Source organism: Plectropomus leopardus, chromosome 14 (genome assembly GCF_026936395.1).
Source record: "Plectropomus leopardus strain MGB_pleo_1.0 chromosome 14, ASM2693639v1, whole genome shotgun sequence".
NCBI classification, from domain to species: domain Eukaryota; kingdom Metazoa; phylum Chordata; class Actinopteri; order Perciformes; family Serranidae; genus Plectropomus; species Plectropomus leopardus.
In genome coordinates, this window is record NC_142189.1 from 27572957 (window position 1) to 27593886 (window position 20930).

Consider the following 20930-nt stretch of genomic DNA (forward strand, 5'->3'; position numbering starts at 1 on the left):
AATGTGGGCTATAATCTGACCCTCTTGGGAGGGAGAAGCGGGCCGAGCGCCGTGGAAAATGTTCAGTAAATTCAGACTGGAGGTCCATTTCTAAATCTTTTACATGCACAGGAAAAAGAGAATCGATGTCGACTAAGAACAAACAAAAATAGGAATGTAGTGAAAGAGTAAAAAGGATTTTTTGCAGAAATGGAGCTATGAAACGGGGGAAAAAAGGAGAGCATTAGGCAGAACAAGCTTGAGCCATGTGTAAACAGAGTCTATAGAAACCAGATATGGCCGATCCTAAAGGTAATATACAGAGAGAATGCGTTTAGCAGAGTCCATTAAAGCCAAAAGCCTCTGAGGGAATGCTTCGAGCCAGACATGGGACTCTGATGGAGGTAGCCAAGACACTCTAACTCCAGGTTAGCCTCTCACTTTGAGTAATGGACCAGGGTGTTTTCAGACTCCCATGGCCCCTGGCAAGCCCCGCCGAGCCCCTGTGATGAAGTTAAAGAGGCAGCAGGAGCGCTGCAGCACACAGAGACAATGAGCCGTCTCCTGTTGCTGTTGAATGTAATTTCGGATCGTGTTGCAGCGGAAGCACAACTGACAGAGGAGGAATCTATCGAATTCAGCTCAGACATCACAATAATATTGAGTCTTGTTTATAAACACACATTCAGGATGCTTCGGGAGTATCATTCGTTTGAAAGCCCCGGTGCTGAGCGTGGAGCTGCAGTGTCCTGAGAACAGCCCCAAAAAGAGGTGTTTGAAATGGAGCCATTTGATACCACCGATGTAAAACTGTATGGGGCTAACAAAACTATAAGTTAGGTATTTGTCAATGAACTGGATATTTGATTGATGAAATCAGTCATATATATTTTATGAATTTTACACACAGTTTTTCCTAGATGACATCTAATATGTATGTATCGATTGGTGAACAAGCAATACAGCAATGCACTGAGTTAAATGCTAATGTCAGCATGCTAATGTGCTCAAAATGGCAATGCTATCCTGCTGATGTTTAGCAGGCGAAATGTTTACAGTGGTCTCTATTTTGTTTAGCATGTCAGCAGGCATACATGAACCCTTTAAAACCTAAGCAGACTGGCTTGATTTCTTTCAAAAACATTGGAATAAGGCAATGAGCAACAAAAGGCAAGTCAAGCAAATTCAATCAGGTGTACGCAGGCGCACTAGGCGAACTGCAATATATGTAATATATGTTATATTCATAGTTATGTTTTCATGCATGTATGATCCCCCCAAAATTAGAATGGTTGTGCTGTTGTCACCTTAGAATGAGCCATTTCTATCCATGTAGAGAGCAGGTCTTCTTCTATGGAGTCACCATGTTGCCCTGTCATGTCAGTGTTGTGGTACTCGAGACTGGTCTTTGTCTCTGTTTTAAAGTTCTTGGTCTCATATCGGTCTCAGTCAAAGAGGACTCTGGATTCTGTTTCAAGACTGGTCAGGACCCCCCACTGTGGTGACATCACTGAGCTGTCCTGTGCAAAAGAGAAGTGTGAAATAAAGATGGTTAAGTTGATTTCAGCTCTTAAGCATTTGTATTTGTTTGCTCAAAAAAAAAAAAAAAAAAATTACAACATGTAAAATTCACCTCTGCAATACTTAATGATTATTTTATCAAAAAAATTGCATGGTAAACATATAGACATACATAAAGTATGTCAGTGAAAGAGTTGACGCAGTATAACTTTCTCTGCTGTTCAAATTTTTTCAAAATTTAAGACCGTTGCACATTTTGGAGGAAACAAAGTTTCTACATAAGACCTAGGAAAAAACATTTTTCTGAGGAGTGAGACAAAAATTAATCTTTTAATATAAACATTAATATCTTGTACTATATGGATCCACTCCCGTATTGTGTGGGGTTCAGGAAGTACCCAGCACCTTGTGAGGGCTTTCCTGCAAGCAGATGTAAAATTACAAAACATAACATTCATCAGGACGCTTAGCCTGAAAATCAGCACGTCCTAAAAATTATGTGGAAAATTTCTGTGGGTGTTTTTATGGGAATGTGGCTCTTTCAGATCAATTTGAGGAGTGACTATGGTTTGCATGTTCCACTTTTTATCTAAACTGTGTTGTGCAGTTTGGGTCTCGCACTGGTCTGGTCTTGGATTTGACTTGGTCTCGAACCCTCAAAGGTTTGGTCTTGTCTTGGTCTCAATATCTGGTCTTGGTAATGTCTTGGTCTCGGTTTAGGTGGTCTTGACTACAACATTAGGACATGTTTCTACAGTAGCCAGGAACAGACAAAACAAACACTGGTTCTCTTCGGGGCTTTTTGCGTTACTGTGTTACCTCAAGGCCACCAGAGGTTGTACTACACGCTTGGAAAGGGAGGGTTTATGGGAGGGGTATTCAGTTGGTTGCAATATGCAACCTCACCGCTGAACGTCACTAAATGCTACTAATTTCCTCCTGTTAGTTTTGGAAAAGTACAATTTGACCTGACGATGGCACTAGATGAAAGGTTGAGAGATTGCCAAAAATAGTAAAATTCATCCTAAGGGGGAGCCTGAAATGTCTTTACAATTTTATTTCAGTCCACCTGACAGTTGTGGAGATATTTCAGTCTGGACCAAAGCGGCAGAGTGATCGACCGACATCGCCATCCTGAGACCCATGCTGCTAGTGTGGCTCAAACCCAGATCAATTAACTTTCACCTGACAAGCAAGACAAATCCTCCCTTTCCTTTCTTGTCATTCATTGCGTCCCCGTGTCTTTTCCTCTGTGGTTAACCAATTCTTGGCTCGTTCCTCCAGTGCGACGCCATCGCTATTATAATGCCATCAGCCCTGCCTGCCAAGCCATAGAGGATGATGTCACTTCCACCCTAGGTTATGGTGGTTTGGTTTTGGCCACTGGTGCATGTGACAATTTGTGCCCTACTAGGAAGCCATGAAGCTTCCAACCTGGCAACCAGCCAGGACATCCACACCCTCACCCAGCGTCACAGCGAGACGCTCACTGATGAATGTTTTAATTCACTAGAGAGCTTTTCAATATGCCCTTATTTCTGCTTGTGTTCACTTTAATGCCTCTGTGTTAAACATCCACCCCCCCCTTCCTCTCCCGTCACACTGTACATGGCCGCTGCTCCTGTCATTTACCCCACGGCTTTGTAGTTGCGTTGCGAGGCGGAAAGGAGCTGGGCAGGGCCAGGCGCAGGCTCAGCGGTGGCTGATGTATGGCTGCTGGAGAGGAAACACAGCACAGGCGATGAGAGAATGTGGAAATGTACGCATGGCACGATGCCCGCTGGGCCCGGCCCACTCTGCACTGTGTTTAGAGGCAGCCTTTCTTCTCGTGCCAGGTGGGCGGGGGATGAAAGAGGGCACTGGGAGAGCTGGTGGGTGGACACAGGCCTGGGATCAAACAGCAGAGAGGCAGTGGAGGGTGGTGGAGGGGTTTGGTGGTTGTGTGATGAGTGTGAGGAGTGGTCAATTGACTGGATGAGTTTAATTCATTTGTAATTAATTACTACTCAAATCGTCTGTGCATTTTCTCCAGCTTCCTCTTCCCCCTTGGTTAGTGTTTATGAGGCTTCTCCATCTCTGGTTTTGGAATATTACTGAGGATATTAACCTTTTGAAAATTGAGCTGTGTGGCTCAGTTTCTTTCAAAATCACAGGAAGAAGTTACAAGATATGAGTTAGAAGAAAGTTACCTCAAATTTAGCAAAGAAGAAAAAACAAAAGAGGGAGAGAGAGAGAGAGAGAGAAGAAAAACAGGAGAAAAACAAAAAAAGCTTTAAAAAAAGTATAGACACATATGTATACATAAAAGTAATTAAACCAATAATAATAATAATAATAATAATAATAATAATAATAATAATAAATACAATTAATAGAGTTCTATGGGCATTCTGGTTATTTAAAAAAATATATATTATTAACATCTAATCATTTCTCTCTCTTGCTTTCTTTTTTAAAACTAATTTTCAGGTACTTTTCTTGTGACCTTTTCCTAATTTCTGGCCATTTGCGGGACATCTCTTGTCAAGTTGCTCATTGCGATTTTCCTTTTTAGCCATGTTTTAAACTGAAATTAAACAATTTTTTTCAGGTTTCAAAGGTTTAAATGCAAGTACAAAGTGTCTGAACACAGCACAAGAAAATGATGTCGTTCCAGGTTTCAAAGGGTTAATTACCCATTCAATAGAGGCACTGTGTTTCATTTCCTTTTCTGATACAACACAAAATGACACACAACATAAAACTGGAAATGGGTCCTGTGTTGTTTGTCCTATTGATGAAAAGCTCAGTAAAAAACTGAAAAGCACTCGTTCATGTGAGCTATTTATAGTCTCAGTCATGTTTTAAAATTGCTACTTCATGTGTACTACCAAAGCACATTCTATGAAATATACCGCTTTTTCACCAAGACCAACGTCTGTAATTTGCCAGTCAACAGCATCACTGTCCAAACTCTGATTCTGCATACTGTATTTGAGGTTGGGAATTTCACATACATACTTGCAATGTGACTAAGAGCGAGGGCAGATGCATTTGTTGTCCTCGCAGTGCCTCACTATCCCAGCGCTTCCAGCTCAGGCGTGTGGGTTCTCGGCGGGGAACCCCAGCCCAGAAGTGGTGGTGAGGACAAAAAAAAAACAACCACCACTCACAGGCTCCGGCCGGATGGGGAGGGAGGAAGATGACACTCGTCATTTGGAGGTTTGGGTCCGATTGCTTCCCTCCGTGAGGGACTTAACTGTCCCCTCTGGGAATGTGGTCCCTTTTACACCCACGCCTGAGGACACAGAGAGGGAGAATGAAGTGTAAAAATACAAAAAAAATAAGTAAGAAGTACAGCCATGAAGAGTGAAGCTGACAGCGCAAAACAAGGTTAGCAAGTCAAGCATGAATAAAACATGCATGAATTCAGTCTATAAAAAGAGACACACATTATATTGTGGGAATGGGTTATGAGAGTGACTTGGTGCTCATTATGGTAGGGAGGAATTTAGCTTTTTTACATACTCAACTTACAAAAATAAATCAATTAAGAGACATTTTTAATTATAGTTGAGGTCAAATATGAAGCAGTGGCACAATTCTATCCTGGCATTTTTATGCAATTTAAAGATTAAAGGAGATGTATACACCACTCAGAGCATTATTGTGTAAGCATACCAGTATTTGCTTTGTAAAGATATAGCAGAGTAATGGCGTCCTGAGCAAAGAATGAAGTCACGCAACAACCACAGTCCCTGTGTGTGTATTCCAACTGGCTAGCTAATCGCCACATTGTGCTCCTATAGCAGTTACTGGTGATATTGGGATGGTGACCTTGAAGAAGCGTAGCTCCCACTCTGTGGATCCCCTCAAGGTTAACATTGTTAGCTCTGTCAGCACTGTTGCCATAGTTGGAGCAATTTGTGGAGTTAGCATCATTAGCTGCTGGCTGCCAGTCCCAGTCCCAAACTCTGAATCATGCTGTGAATGTTACATAAAGCTATTTTTAGCTTAACAATGATCACATTGTGATATGTCAGAGATGTGGACCTGGGTCACATGACTTGGACTCAATCAGACTCAAATCACAAATTTGATCATTTTAGACTTAAAAAAAAGAGGAAGACTTGGACTTTACCATCAAGGATTTGTTAATTCACTTGGAGTCAAGTCTTTTGACCTAAGAGTGCTTGATTCTTTCACCTGAGTCCAAATTTTAAAAAGTATACCATTTGAAAAAGGTGCCATGAATCAATTAGTTTCCCTTTTTCCTATATCAGTGAATCTTAATGATATTTATTCTCAGCAAAGTCGAAATTTATTCCCCAGATCCACTTTTTACATTTTGTGTCTAACAAATTAGAAAAATGATACCATAGATAAATTCATTCCTGTACAAGAACTGTGCAGTGGTCAAAAAAATAAATAAATTGCAGTATGCAAAAAGTGCTGTTCAAAAAATTACAGAGATGCAACAACTTCCAACTTGTTTTTCACAAAGACATCCAATTTTTAAAAAACATTCATGACTTTTGTAAATTTCATGAATTGTTTTTCTGTTCTTAAAATGTCCTTACATTTGGTGAAGAACACACGACTTGTCTAGGACTTGAAATTCAACTGTACTTGTACTATATTCACTCCCACTGCTGTCATGTTTCCAGAGAAAAAGAGTGCTAACAGCTGATTGTACCCTGTCCAGTACCAAACATCAGACAAACAACTGGCTAATGAATATGGTGGTGCATTTTACCAAAAAGCCAGATAAATTCACATTGGTGCAGACCAAAAGAGCTAAAAGGAAAATTATTATTATAATAAACACATTAAACAAACATTTGCTGAGTGGCCAGAAACAAGACTTTCAATGAATGTATAAAAAAAGCAACTGTTTGCTAACAACATGTCAACTTAAAAGCCCATAACATCACAATGTGTTCACAGATTGTTTCTGTTGCCCCCAAGTGGCCAAAAAATATTTACTGCAGGTTTAAAATGTTCCAAAGTTCCAAAAAAACACTGAGCAAAAAAGAAGTTAAAGTGGAGTTTCTGTGGGAATTACATGCACGACAGAAATGTCAGTGTCTGTCACTGATCTAAAACAGACATTGTTGAGGGGATTCCTGCCTGTACCTCTGAAATTCAACCATGTTTGAAAGCCGACCATATTTCATAGAGAAATCCACGGCTTGGAATACATAATCAATGTCATTTTTGTCTTACTCTGCTATGTGCTCTTATACCCTCCTCGCCCACTGTCTCGTTTACAGTTGAATGCAATCGCCTTATTGGCTCGGGCGTTCCTGTTCTGAAGCGGTGGGGCCTTGCCAGTCGTCGTGGTTACAATAAAAACTAATCATTTCAATTTCCTTGTATCTTATTTCATTCATTTACTTTAATCACAGTCTATGGGAGGCGCCAATGTTTCCCCATGAGTGGCGTCTGCTAAAGAGAGCAGAAATTCAGAGCGGGCTGTTTTCAGCTGGCACTGGTGCAGAGACATCCATACTACTGTATTTAATGACTGCGCTGGAGTTCAAGCGATTAGGGCTCATCTTAGAGGAGCTGCACGCCCTTTTGATCTCTGAATCCTGAAAATGAAGTCAAGGGGAGAGACAGAGACAAATCACCTGCGGTTTTGGAAATCATTTAGAACGGACTGGCTTTCCAAACTGATAGGGGGTGAAAAAGGTTTGATCTTTGCTTGGATCCACTGCCTCAGATTCCCTATCTCGCTTTCTTTCTGCACAGTGTGTGGGGGGTAGCGAAGGAAAGAGGGAGAGTGGCTTGGGTTTCCCAGAAGACTAATAGACATGAATTCTTTCAAACTGGAAAAAAAATGCAAAACAATGTAAGCATGAGGCCAGCAGCATGTGGACGACTGTGATCACTGAAGTGCCTGGCATTGTGGCAGTCCTGGGCCAGTGAAGAATTATGGCCTTCGTCTGCTCCATTAATTAACAGCCATTCAGACAGGAAACCAGAGCCAGCACTCCAGTCCGCTTTCATGTCTCATCCCATTTGCCTGCAGAAACCTCATTTTTCATTATTTACTGTATCACTTCCAGACTGATGATCATCAATATTGAGTAAATGAAGAGGGGGGAGCGAAATCTTTCTGGAAAAGGTTTGAAGTGCGTTTTGCTGTTGAAATATTGGCCTGTGGTACGAGTTGTTAGTGAAACCCTCAGTGGGCTGTCACAGCGTGACATTAAAAAGGCGGCCTTGTACAGCCACACGTCCAGGCGTAACAATAATGAACCTCGGGGACTTTGAGAGCGGGAGGAAAGTGGACGCAAGTGTTTTATGATCTGGCAGCGCCGCGGACAAAGCAAATAATCGCCAGACACAGAGGAGCAGGTAGTTTCACTTAACCTCTGCCCAGGGCTGAGCGCCAACTTAACTGGAAGCACATGGCTGCAGAGCACTTAGATAGAGGCAGAGAGACAGAGAGAGACTGATTATTCCTATTAACTGAGCCACCAATTAAAGATCCTTCACAACGCCGAGGTGTAATGACACTGTTATCCCACAGTAGCTGGCCCTTTGCTGGTTTATACAAGCCGACTGCTGCAAGTTACTCAAGTTACAACCAGCCACACAGCAAGTGAAGACTTGAGGAAGTCACAACTCGGTGCCTCTGTGTACCTGCGTGGTCAAATGGATGAGAGAGTATACATCTGGTGGACTGTGGTCTGCTGTTTACTGGATGTCTGTGGCCTGTGGCTTTGTCTCCCTCCCATTAGTGTGTTTGGTGTTGTTCGCATGCCGACTGGCCCTACGGTAAATGCTCCTTATCGGTCGGCCACTCCTGAGGGCACTGCAGCCGCAGAAGCCCCTGAGAGGGTGTAGGATGGATGAGGTGTGTACATAAGTGAGAGAAAGTGTCTTTGCATGGATGCATGAGTGTACATACTGTGCATATATGATGATACTGTGCGTGAGCGCTTATACTGAAGGGGTCAGGCGTGGCAGCAGTGACCATCCATCTCACAGGCCTGGAGCTGCCTGCCGCACTGCCCAGGTTAACTTCCCCTCTGGCCAAGCGCCACTATCAGGTTCCCCCATGTGGTTCCACTTAGACCGCCAAGGGCTCCAGCTACAGTCTGCAGACAGCCTCTCAGGCCGCAGGGTGGGAGCAGCGAGGGGAAGGCCCCACCGACTGGATACACCACACATCATGGCATGCACCCCATCGCTAGCAACTGGTGCCTTGTGACTTCCTTTGAGTGCCCTGAGTGAATGTGTCACCGCCCACTCATCATTACTGGGCTAGTTTGCTTAGTTGCAATGATAAAATAGGTCAAAAAAGGCTATGTGGTTACTTATGTATCAACTATATATATATATATATATATATATATATATATATATATATATATATATATATATATATATATATATATATATATATATATATATATATATATATATATTAACTACAGATGCTTAAGATGAAATGCTTTAAACTTTTGAAACCTGAGAAAACTGGTTTGATGTCTTTGGAAAACATGGAGAGGAGGCAACAAGCAACTCAACAAGACTCAAAAATTAAATAAATGAATGATGAAATGAAGTAAATAATTAAATAAATTAGTTAAAAAATAATATAATAAAACAATAAAATAGTATTTGTTTTATGCAATTTCCCTATTTTTCTTTTCTTTTTTTTTTTAAACAATCCTCTCTTTTTTTAAAAGCAATTTTAAGGTAATTTTTTGCCAAGTTGGTCATTGCCTTCTTCCCCCAGTGTTTTAGAAAAAAATCTAATTTGCTCAGATTTTAATGGGTCAAATAGCTTGTGAAAGGCGTCTGAACACAGCACAAGAAAACTGATGTCCAGATTTCAAAGGGTTAACTTCAGTCAAACACTGCAGCACAATTAAAATTCATGGAAGAAATTTTGTTATGATTTATGAGCCCAATTCACATTTGGTAGTGAAATTATAGCTTTCTTTTGACACACCCTTCTCTATATGTTCCCAGCTCTCTCTGCCTCCGCACAGAGTAAAAAGCCCGTCCTTCTGTCTCAGCGTCCCTCCAACCCTCGTTGTCCCCCCTCCACCACTTACAGCCTATCACTGCATATTTTTATTGATGAGGCCTGACAGCGCCCCCAATTCCAATATAGCTCTGGACATTTGATACACGCACCGCACCCTTAAAAATAAAAAAAGAAAAGAAAAAATGTACTGTGCTCTCACTCCCTCAGTCCAGAGACTCTGCTCCATAACAGCAGGCCCTAATTTCTCTTTCCAGTCATGGAATATGATAATTTTCTTATTTGCAAGAAATATCAATTGCTCAAGGCGGACACATAATCATTGGGGAGGAAAGGAGAAGCTACCTGTGTAATGTGCTTAACAGGCTAACCCATTTAGCCACAGGCGCTGTTTGAAAATGAGAAAGTGCTGATGGTCAAAATCAATTTTCCCTGTGTCCAAATTACTCCCTGCCCGGCTTAGAATTTCACCTAAATGGCCAAACCTTAAAACACTGATACTAATTCCATCATATTAGAGCCTGGTCATATAGTTGAAGTTATTGCTAATGCTATTTTGCTGTATTTATTGATGTAGTGAGAGGACTGGAAGGCCGGGGAGCAGAGTTTTCTGTTACTGCCTCAGTGTTTGTGTGTGCAGATGCATATCAGTACAACTCGGGGCTTTCACTGTACATGCAGCCATTTGGCTTTAACAATGTTTTAGGATGTTTGCCACTCATGGGTTCACAAATATCATATATCATGAGAGAAAAAACGACATTAAAGGTTGTATTTGATTATTATACAATGCTAAAAGCAGTTTTAGCTGTCTCTAAACAACAGATTATCATTATTTTCATATGCATGACTAACAATGGACTTTATTTGTAAACGGCACTTTCTGCCATCATGTACTAATTTCAGGCACGTTTATTTAATTAAGTAACACCTACAACTGGTTTTTCTTAGCTTAGCATGAGTACTTGGAACAGGGAAACACCTAGCCTGGCTCCGTCCAGAAGTGACAAAATCCACCCACCAGCACCTCTAAAGCTCACTAAATTAAAGTGAAACATAACTTTTCAACTCTTACACCTCAAGTGCTTCAAAGTGGTATTATTATTATGGCCTCCCCTCCACTGACCTCCAACAACTTCGATATGTTCAGAACTTAGCTGCGGGGTTGCTCACCCACTCTTGCTCCAGACAACAAATTACCCATCATTCAGCACCTCGACTGTATTCCAATACATCACCGGATTCAAGAGCCTCCTCTTCACCTACAAAGCCCTCAATAACCTTGCCTCCTCATACCTTACTGACCTTCTCCAACATCCGTCGCCACTCGCCACCTCAGATCATCTAATGCCAACCGTCTGACTCCCATCACCAAGACAAAGCACCACACCTTGGGGGACAGAGCCTTTGCCATCTTGATGCTAAGTTAAACTAAGCTAATTTTCTCTTGGTTCTAGCATCATATTCCTTTGCAGATGTACGTGTGGTATTGATCTTCTCATTTAACTCAGTAAGTGTATTCACATTTTCAACAGTGAGGATGAGAAAGTTTTTCCCATTGTGGTTTCAAAACTCTGGCACAACCAGACATACAGACATGATACAGCAGTCTGGTCTGTTCAAAACTGCCTCTGAAAACCTAATTCTACAGTCTGGCCTGTTGTTGATTACTTGGTATCTGAATTTGCTTGGTTTGTATTGATGGTTGTTGATGCTCGCTCTAAAAAGGTGTTACAGCATTTAATGAAACTTCCTCACCACTCACCACCACGGGTCACCCGATGGATGTCTGCGTCAGTTTTTCCAATTATGAAACCAGCATCCTGATGGCTCTTTCCAGGAAAATATTCTGGGATGTTAAAAGGTTCTAATGAACTCAATCAAACTGACCTCTTTTATTTTTACGGAACTGCTATGTAATTACTGGACTTTTTCTTAGAATGTTAAATTAACTGGGAAACCTTCACCACACTTTTACTTTGTTTTCAACATTATAAATATATAATGATGGTTCCAGGAAAGTTATTTGTAAATGACTAGCTACATATAAACTCCTTTCTTGAAATTGTTAGGAAATGGAACCTGGAAATTGAGCTGTTTCCTAATTTTGTCGTGCAGTGTGTATGAGAGAGAAAGCAAAGATGTTCTCAGTGTCAACTAATAAAATGCACACACAACACACTTCTTTAAGCTCTTCTTGTCATCAATGAATGAATAAAGGGTAAATCATGTCTATAAAAGCCCAAACAGCTTTTTCTCGCACATTTACAAATTTTCTCATTTTTTAAAAAGTTCCAGTAAATTGGGTTTGAGTGACTTAAGTTTAAGCCACTGAGCCATAAGCCATTATATAAATTCTGTAGCATAATTTTGAATAGTATAAATATAGCTTTCTGGACATTTTCCCTAGTAATAAATAAATAAATAAATAAATAAATAAATAAATAAATAAATAAATAAATAAATAAATAAATAAATAAATAAATAAATAAATGAAATCTGATAATATCCCATAATCCCCCCTGGCTTCAGTAATTTCCATATAACCTTTTATTACTTTTGGGGAATTTGCATGACATTTCTTCCAATGTTTTGTAAGAAATCAAACCAATTTTCTCAGGTTTCTGATGTTTTAATACTCGTGAAAGGTGTCTGAATGCAGCACAATACCAAGAAAACTGATGTTAATCCAGGTGTTCAAGGGTTAACTATTGGCATTATTAAGTGCATTAAAACCTAAAAGACTCCTCTGTGTGACTTGCATTTGCTTATGTTAACACTTGCTTTGGGCTTGCTTAAAAGGAGTTGGGACTTTGTTTGACTTGCTGGGACAGACCTGACTGACTTCCCCCAAAAAGACTTTAAAAACAGCTCTGGTCGGGACTATAGATCTGTGGATTCGGGGTCAGGTTGGCTTGTGGCCGTGGCCCGTCCACCTGGGCTAGCCACATCATAAACAACAGCTGTGCGTCGAGTCTGCTTCTGTATCAACATCACCACACTGGCCACCGGCTGGAGCCGCACATAGGTATTATGTCCATGAGACTTCCTGCTGGAGGACAGCCCTCTAAACACCAAGGCCACTGTCCAGGAAGTCCGGTACCTCACTGTGAAACCGAGACATAAAGCGGAACAACAGAGGAGAGAACGACCCAGAAGGCGCCTCAATGTGTGTTTGACTTATTCTATATTTTAAGATGGTTTCAATTTGCTGCCTCATAATAATTAATGGACTTCTAAAGGCTCATGTCCCCTCACACTTTCTCTCTCTGAGCAAATTCCCAGAGCTTGAGATAACATATCGGTAGCAGCTCTGACTTATCTGCTGTGCCTCCTTCCCTGCTCAGAACACAGATCAGCGTAATAACCTTTGTCAGCTCTTTAGGCGTGAAGAAGGTATATTGTAACCATTTGGGCAGAAACGGGCCGGCTTTCCCGATATTGACTCAAACACACTGAGGGGAGAAGGAGGGGAGGCGTGGAATAAAGTGACACTAATGGAACATTGATGACAAAACAAGGCGCGCACAGGGACCACTTTCTAGCGTTTTTAATTCTTAATGCTGCCGCCTCGGGTTTCAACATGTCCTGGGCCGAGGCAGCTGCTTGCACCCGGACGGATCTGGCACGCGGATTAGGATTTCTTCGCGAGGAAATGGTCACGTGATTTACTGTTGCTGGAGAAGCGCTACAGGTGCCAGCCCGTTTGGAGGAAGGGATAAGATGACCGAGAGCTCGTCTCTTTGGAACCGCACTACGCTCCTCACCCCGCTCCGGAATCAGCTCTATCGTGACTGGGCTGAGAGACCAGAGCGTCACCCTATACTTTGAAAACACACTTTGATGGCAATTAAATATTAATATGGGGAATCATAGCCTGAGAGCTGTATCCACATTACATGGAGCATGCAAATCGCTCCAATCAGTGAGCCAACTGAAATAGCATCTGGAGAGCTGTATAAATAAGACTATGGGTATCTTTAATATCATTAATATGGACTAAACCAACTGCGGAGGGAAAAAATAATATAAAACTGGGGAAAAAATTACTGCAATTATCATTATTTTGCTTTAATTTGCATGTGAATATGCTGTGGCGTACGGTTGCTTTGACCTTGTGAGGGTTTGTCAGTGGATAACATTAAAGGGACAGTTCAGATTTGGTGAAGTGGGTGGCATTGGGTACTTACAGCAGATGTCAGTCAGCACCCCACCAAGTTTGGAAAGGCAGAAACCAGACAACGTACTGCTGTGATTGGGGTCAGCAACAAAACGTATTTTAGCTTCCTAAATAAAAGTCCTACCTAAAATAATCAATATTAGTTGAGGTGTATGCTATATTGAGAATATTTCAGTGCTTTACTGTTTTGTCAGATAGCTTGTTCCATTGGGAAAGCATCTAACTGCTTCAGTTCCCCATCGATGCTCTCGTCAAAGCCACCACACTCAACTGACAAAAACAGTAATTTTATGTCGCTGAAAACAGGAGGTGCTGGTCTACTGCTGCTTTAATCAGTTTGTTAGTTGGTGTTGTTGTGATGCCAAAGTTCACACAATAAAACAAACAGAATAACTACTCGAAGCAGCAGTAGACCTCTTGTGTACAGCAAGGTTAATTTTCTTTTTTTTCCCAATGGAGTCTGCCTCTGAGGAGGGAATACCACTTAAAAATCACTTTCTGACATTAAGGTAAAGCAATAAAAGCTATGCTCAATATAGCGAGTGTACCCATGAACAGACACTGAATTTATTTATTTATTTTTTAGGTGGCTTCGATATGGTATGTTGCTGACAACCATCTACAACAGTCAAATACTTAGCCAACATGTTTGACTTAAAGACTAATTCTCCAAACTGGGAGCGTGCCAACTGACATCTACTGCATGCAATATACTGTCTAAGATAACTAGTCCACAGAATTCTTAACCAACTTAAAATAATTATTTCAGTTGGTAAATGGACTGCACTTGTATAGCACTGTTCTGATCTTTCGACCACTCAAAGTGCTTTTCCACTGTGTTACCTGCTACTGAGAAACCATTCACACGCACTCACACACCAATGGCACAGCATTGCAAGCAATTTGGGGTTCAGTACCCTGCCCAAGGATACTTCAGCATGTTGACCTGAGGATTGAACCACCAACCTTCCCATTGGATGATGATCTGCTCTGCCTTTGAGCCACAGCCGCCCATATTAAACAAATTAATGAAAATAAATTAAGTATTTCCAAATCAAGTCATAAAGTTCAATTAACACAACTGCTTGGAAAACTCATCTCTGTATTACTGATTGGAGTAATTATTATAATTATTATATTAAGTTGGTTAATGATTCCCTTTTTTAGTGTAAAACCCCAATTAAGAAAACTGAGCTATCTCTGTAACAATTAAATGTAAAAGATTATAATGGTATAAAAATAGGCACTTGACCCAAATGTCACATTAATAGCCTTTCAAATATTAATGCTACAAAGGAAGGGTGTGGAAATCAGAGAAAATTTACATTTCACTCTCATCATCTCTGGTCCTCTCTCTCTCTCTCTCTCTCTCTCTCTCTCTCACACACACACACACACACACACACACACACACACACACAGTCATCTGCCTTTTCTCTTCTTTTCTCTCTCCCCTCCATAATCAGGCCTGGTTTCCTCCCAATAGGAAAACATCCCTCTTTCCTCCTTGCCTGCGTCTGTCAGCGATTCTGTGTGGGCCTGGACTCAACTCAGCCCGTGGCCAAAAATATCCCCCCATGGCTCCTCTGAATGGGACAGGCCACATAGACCACAGACACACAGCCCTAAAAATACAGAGGAGCTCAGCCACAGCTCCCCTCATTCATTCATTAGCATGGAACAGACTCGGGGGCTGACAGAAGAAAAGTGCAGGGGGCCCAGGAGACCGCCATGCACACGAGTTGATGCAATGTTAAACAGTAGGTGTGGAAAAACAATGGCTGTCTGCTATGAGACGATTTCAGATCTCATCCACGCCCAAGAAGAAAAAAGACTGCCAAAAGAGCACAGCTTCAGATAAACTCCAGATAAATGCCTTCAGATTTCAGCCTGGAGACAAAAACTGGCTGCCATTGAATCTCCAGCGTTGGTGGTGGCGTGGGAGAAATTCATTAGAAGTCATAAAGCTGTCTCAGCAACATGATTGATTGCCCTCCGGCTGGCTCTCACAGATAACCATCGTCTCCTCACATAGTGCCACCCATTATCTCCTCAATCTGATGATAGCGGGAGTGAGATACAAGGTGAGAACGAGCGGCTTTAATTGCAGCAGTGTTGTTTAATGAAGTTATTTGTCTGCATTCCTCTGTCTCTGTTCACTCCGTACACTTCCCCACTGTGTGTGATGCCAACTCGAGCGCTGGGCGGCTGCTCGATGTGTGGGCACCGTTTCTTACACATTCCGTTCCTCTAACTCGCCAACAGGCGGGACAGGCCCAGGCCAAATCGCATGATGTGTGTGTGTGTGTGTGTGTGTGTGTGTGTGTGTGTGTACAGTATGAGTGGAGGAGTCTATGTGTGTGTTTGCAAATATGAATATGTTTTCATGGAGACTGAGTTTATATAGATGTGATCTGTGTTTGAGTGTTTGTCACAGAGAAAGCATGCTGCATATTTGTGTTTTAAGTATGTGTAAGAGTGTGTGCGTGTGTGCGCCTGAGTGTGTGTGTGCATGTGTAAACAGCTGGCAAGCCTGCCTGTGGTGCTGTGTAAACAGAAGTGAAGGTATTCTGGTTGAGGTTACGAGGTGGGTGGGGGGGTATGCCAGGGCTGAATGAGGCATTTAGTGCTGACAGTTAAAAATACCCCGAGCAGGACGAGCGGTGCTGCTGCTACAGCTAACACCGATCCGCTGGAGCCGACCCACGCCGCTCGCCCACCACACACATGCGCTCTTCACATCAACTGCCCGTTTCAGCCTGATCTGGGTTGTGGCCTAGCACGCCAAACCTGATGTAAGATAATGGTTAACCAGAGGTATGAGTGCAGGCCTGGGAGTCCTCCCACACATGAAGACGTGTGGGTTCTTTATAGGCATGAAGCAAGTCGTTTGATATTCAAAAGTAAACAAGGCCTTATCGTACAGCATGATGCTGTAATGACGATGTGTCTCTCTACACTCACTAATATTAGAGGCAGTTGACAGATTTATGGCTGCAAAGGCAAAGTGTTGATAAAACCTGAGCGACATCAATCCGGTCACATGTCACACCCAAATGACTTTAGTTAGGCAGTAATTATAATATATGTCGGGGGGCAGAGCATTCTCCACAAAATTCAAGTATGCTCAAAATGCTGCCCCCAATATAATGATGAAAAACAGAAAGATAAAAAACTGCTATGCTACAAACGGCAAAGTCAGTTTTGCTGCCCTTAATCATATGCTGGCTCACTAAAATGGCAAAACTTGAGAATCCATCATTTAAGTTGTTTTTTTCCCCCAAAAAATCCTCCAAAATGCTCAGTGTTGCTGCTATGTTTCTAAAAATTTCTCCTTGCTTTTGAGTATTGGTTCACAGAAGGTGTACACTGAAAATGGTCCCCTCAATGTTAAATAGGTGTTTATGACCTTGGTCTATAGAGCCCCGAAACGGACAAAATGCTTTTAAATTAAATCAGACAAAAAATGAACAAAAAAATAAAAAGTTTTACTCTGCTTTTTAAAATTTTTCTGAGATGATTTTTCTTTTTTTATGTTGGGGGTCCTGGAATACATTTAATAATTTATCGATTATCGACAATTTTCCTAATTTTCTGTATTAGTCCACGGCAGGAATTTGGAGAAGAAATTTATTGTATCTATTACTAATGACAAGAGCCAATAAGACATCAACACAGATAAACAAATTAATTTTGGCCCCCAGGTGACTGTCTACGTCGCCTATAGGAAGGTCCGCCACTATTTCTGAGTGCATGTTAATGTTTTTACTAAATCTTCAGAAGTTGCAGTTACCTGGAGTTAGAGGAACATACTGTAAGTTCTCATTGGCTCAGGCCAGGCTGCTTATACATTGGGACTGAAACAACAACTTAATTTCACTGATTCAATCGGGCCATTAAATCATTTTAGTCAGAGGCAAATGGAGAGCTGTTTGCTGTTTATCAGGCTGAAAGGCTTCCTCTCGCTCATTTATTGATAGCATTACAGTAATATAGGTGTTTACGATAGGTGTGGGGCTTATTTAGAGTTAATAAAACATTCTCTTTCCTATGTAATGAAGGATGCTGTTTGACATAAGTGCTTTTTGTTTGTTCTGTTTGGTCTCAAGTGTGAGGAGAGGACCATTAACTTGAGACAAACATTTTTACCAGTGGTTTGTGAAAGCCCTCTCTGAAATGTACAGGAGGAAGGAAGGCACTGATGCATGGTTTCTCGCCCGGTCTTTTGCTCATCTCCAAGCAGCAAATAGTATGAGTGATGAAATTTTAAAAAACAAAAGAAACATCAACAAACAAAAAAAAAACTTTTAAAAGTTTAGGTGACAAACATAAAAACTAAAGAAGTTTTCTAAAAAAATGTATGTAACAGCATAACAACATGAATTTAGGTGAAAAAATGTTAGATTTTGATTCATAAAGTACATGAGAGAGAGAATGTCCCTACTGGCTGCTCTACAAATGAGGATGTACATGCACATACATTCGCCGAAAGCCTGATTCAATGGTGGAGAATCCTGCTGAGAAAGTTGCTGCTCTTGCATTGGCAGCAACTGCCATGGCTATATCCAGATTCTTAATACACTCGTGGCCAATACAGAACACCTCGTCAGGTGTAGAAAGGGAAGCAGCTTTATAATCAGACCCCCAGTCAGCGCTTGCAGCAACTTGAACTGGACTCCCTGCCAGATCAGCAAACTTTCTGTTGCTGCCATTACACAAATTAGACCTGACACTATGAGAGCCAAATTTGAACGGCTACAACTGCAGACCGATGCTCCATGTCCTGAGCTGCTGCCCACTGTCCCTCCAAGGAAGCAGTCAACAGCAGCGGGGAGTGAGGCAGAGAGACGTGGGGTGGCTAGCTAATTCTTCTCTCATCTGTAGTCTGATAAGCAGAGAGAGAGCAGGGCAAGAAGTGGCTGAGTGAATGAGCTGCGTACAGCTGTACAATGAAATAGGATTACATAAATCAATGTTTGGGGAACACTGGGTTACTGTATGAATCCGTGCATATGCCCATGGTCGTCTGGTGGGAGGGGCTGAGGACAGAAAGGGGAAAGCTGCTGGAAGAGGGTGCATTTTTAAATTCTGCCATTTTTTGTTTTTCTTTTCTTTTTTTGCTTTTCCCAGATTTCTGCCAACCCCACCTTTAAAATTAGGTGTGCATAAAAGATTCCCATGACTCATCAACATAAAAAACAACAGTATCTTTCCTTTCAGATATGCCAGGTGTGTCAAGGTGACAAGCATGAGTTGAAATACAGTAGGTGGAACTCTAGTAGAAAAAAGGGACCAGTGTCTTTTTATTGGGGGCAGCTTGGTAGAGGGGATATGGTTGACAAAATATAAAACAGAATGTGTGTTTTTGTGATAAATTTGATAATGTTCCCCTCGGGTTTCCAGGAGCCCTCGGATTGGGCTGAGTGTGGAGCGCACGACAGGGCTTCAAAAAGCAGCTATTTAAAAGTCTCGGTTAACAGGACCCTCCAAACAGCCAAACCGCTTCAAACGTCAGCCAAACAAGATCCACATTGTTCAATGGTATGCCCAAAGTGGCCATAACCCAAGCACGGGCCCATAAACAACTTCTAATTGGTTTAATTATCATATAATTTTAAAAATATGTTTTAATATAGGGTCTATCCTTTTATTTACCCAGAGCGAAGTGGAAATAAGACTTGGGCCCAGTAACAAATTCAATATGTTCATTATGTAAACACCTTAAAGAGCTGAGAGAGGGGGAAGAGAGCGCAAGAGTGAATGAGTCAAAAAGTAGAGATGAAATAAAAGTGGAGTTTTCACTTGAGTGCTGCACATATGCAAAAAGAGTTCAAACTAAATGTTTGGTGCTTTGCGAGATAACCCAAACATGCTGATGGATAGATAGAACAATGTCCAAAACCACTTCTGTCTTTGTTTTTCCAAGAGAGCTGACAGATGATGTAGAGAGGAAGCCGTGCCGAGTGTTTCACAACAACGGCTTCCTTCCTGGACGGAGGTTCGAGTGGTAGAGAGGGATAAGAGAGGAGAAAAGGTCAAAATCGACAAAGAGTTCGTTCAGGAGAATTAATCAGCTCCTCGCTTCAAATTGCGAGCTGCAGAGGAGAGTAAATAAACTGCCAGCAGACCGCTGAACCCTAATCAATACTGTCTCTTTGGACCCTAACTGTGTTGACACGCGGTGGGCAGGACGTGCCTCAAACACTGCACCAGAAACGCGCGAGAACGCACTGTACCACAATAACAACACATAGGAATGTTCAGCATGTTTACTTTAAATGCTGCCTTATTGGCAGTCGAATTTCTGCTTGGCACAACAACAATGAAAACATGCAGATGAGATGGCAAAACACAAACATGTCTGTTCATGTCTAATAAGTTGAGAGCTGTGGTTACAATCAGAACACCTATTACAAAAATACTACACGGGATTTGTGGCATGTTTTGTATTGAAAAGCTGCAGGGAAGTAAATTTCACCATCGCAGAGACACATTTTAAAATGAACTGACACTTTGTATTATTATTTATGTGCTAATTTTTACAGGACCTTGAAAACCTTTTTTATTCCTTTTGATTATTTTTCAAAAATCATTGGCAGCTTTAAGTTGTGCTTAACTTGACAGCTGTGCTTTATATAGTACTTGGGTTTGACAGCATTTACATAGAGTTATCAGCATTTCTACCAGATTATTCCACCTTTTGGTTTGGCTATTAAAGATTTATTCATTTGACCACTAGGGGTGCCATGGTCCAACGTTTTTAAGAGCAAATCCCTGTTGTATCTCTACTCTCACACACATTAGTGATTCAATACACATTCATTTTGGCAGATTTATTGCTATTCCACCAATTGGCCAATAATGTTGGTTGTGTGCCAAAAAAACAAAACAGTGCGCCAAACACATGTGGGGAAAAAAACTGTCAGCTGCTGGATTGATGCACAATGCTGGTTTCAAAATATAAATATAAATCATTGTTAAAGATATATTATGCAGGTGGGAATCTATTTTTATTTTTTTTTTTTATTTAAATACATTTAATATAAAGGCTGTGCCAAAAAATTGGGGAAAAACATCAAACTGTAACTTAAATCCCATGATTATTAATCAATCAAACTTTGAGTTATGTTAGCATAGATATTACATGTCAAGCAGGGTAAGACTAGCAATACAGCAAATTGGCAATTTCATAAAATTCTTGAGTCATCAAGTCATCAGTCTGACTGACTGACTGACTGATCACACAGTAAAACCCCCCCTCAAGAA

General features: G+C 41.3%; 1 long non-coding RNA gene across 2 annotated transcripts in view; it reads right to left on the bottom strand.

The window, feature by feature from the left end:
- Nucleotides 1-690: 690 nt before the first annotated feature.
- LOC148187508 (uncharacterized) overlaps nucleotides 691-20930 on the bottom strand; it is a 70306-nt gene continuing 50066 nt past the window's right edge. For both annotated transcript variants that reach the window (XR_015778730.1, XR_015778729.1), the window contains exons 2-3: nucleotides 4501-4777; nucleotides 691-1499 (exon numbers count right to left, since the gene is read on the bottom strand). This is a non-coding gene — a long non-coding RNA (uncharacterized LOC148187508). The remainder of the gene's footprint in view (nucleotides 1500-4500; nucleotides 4778-20930) is intronic.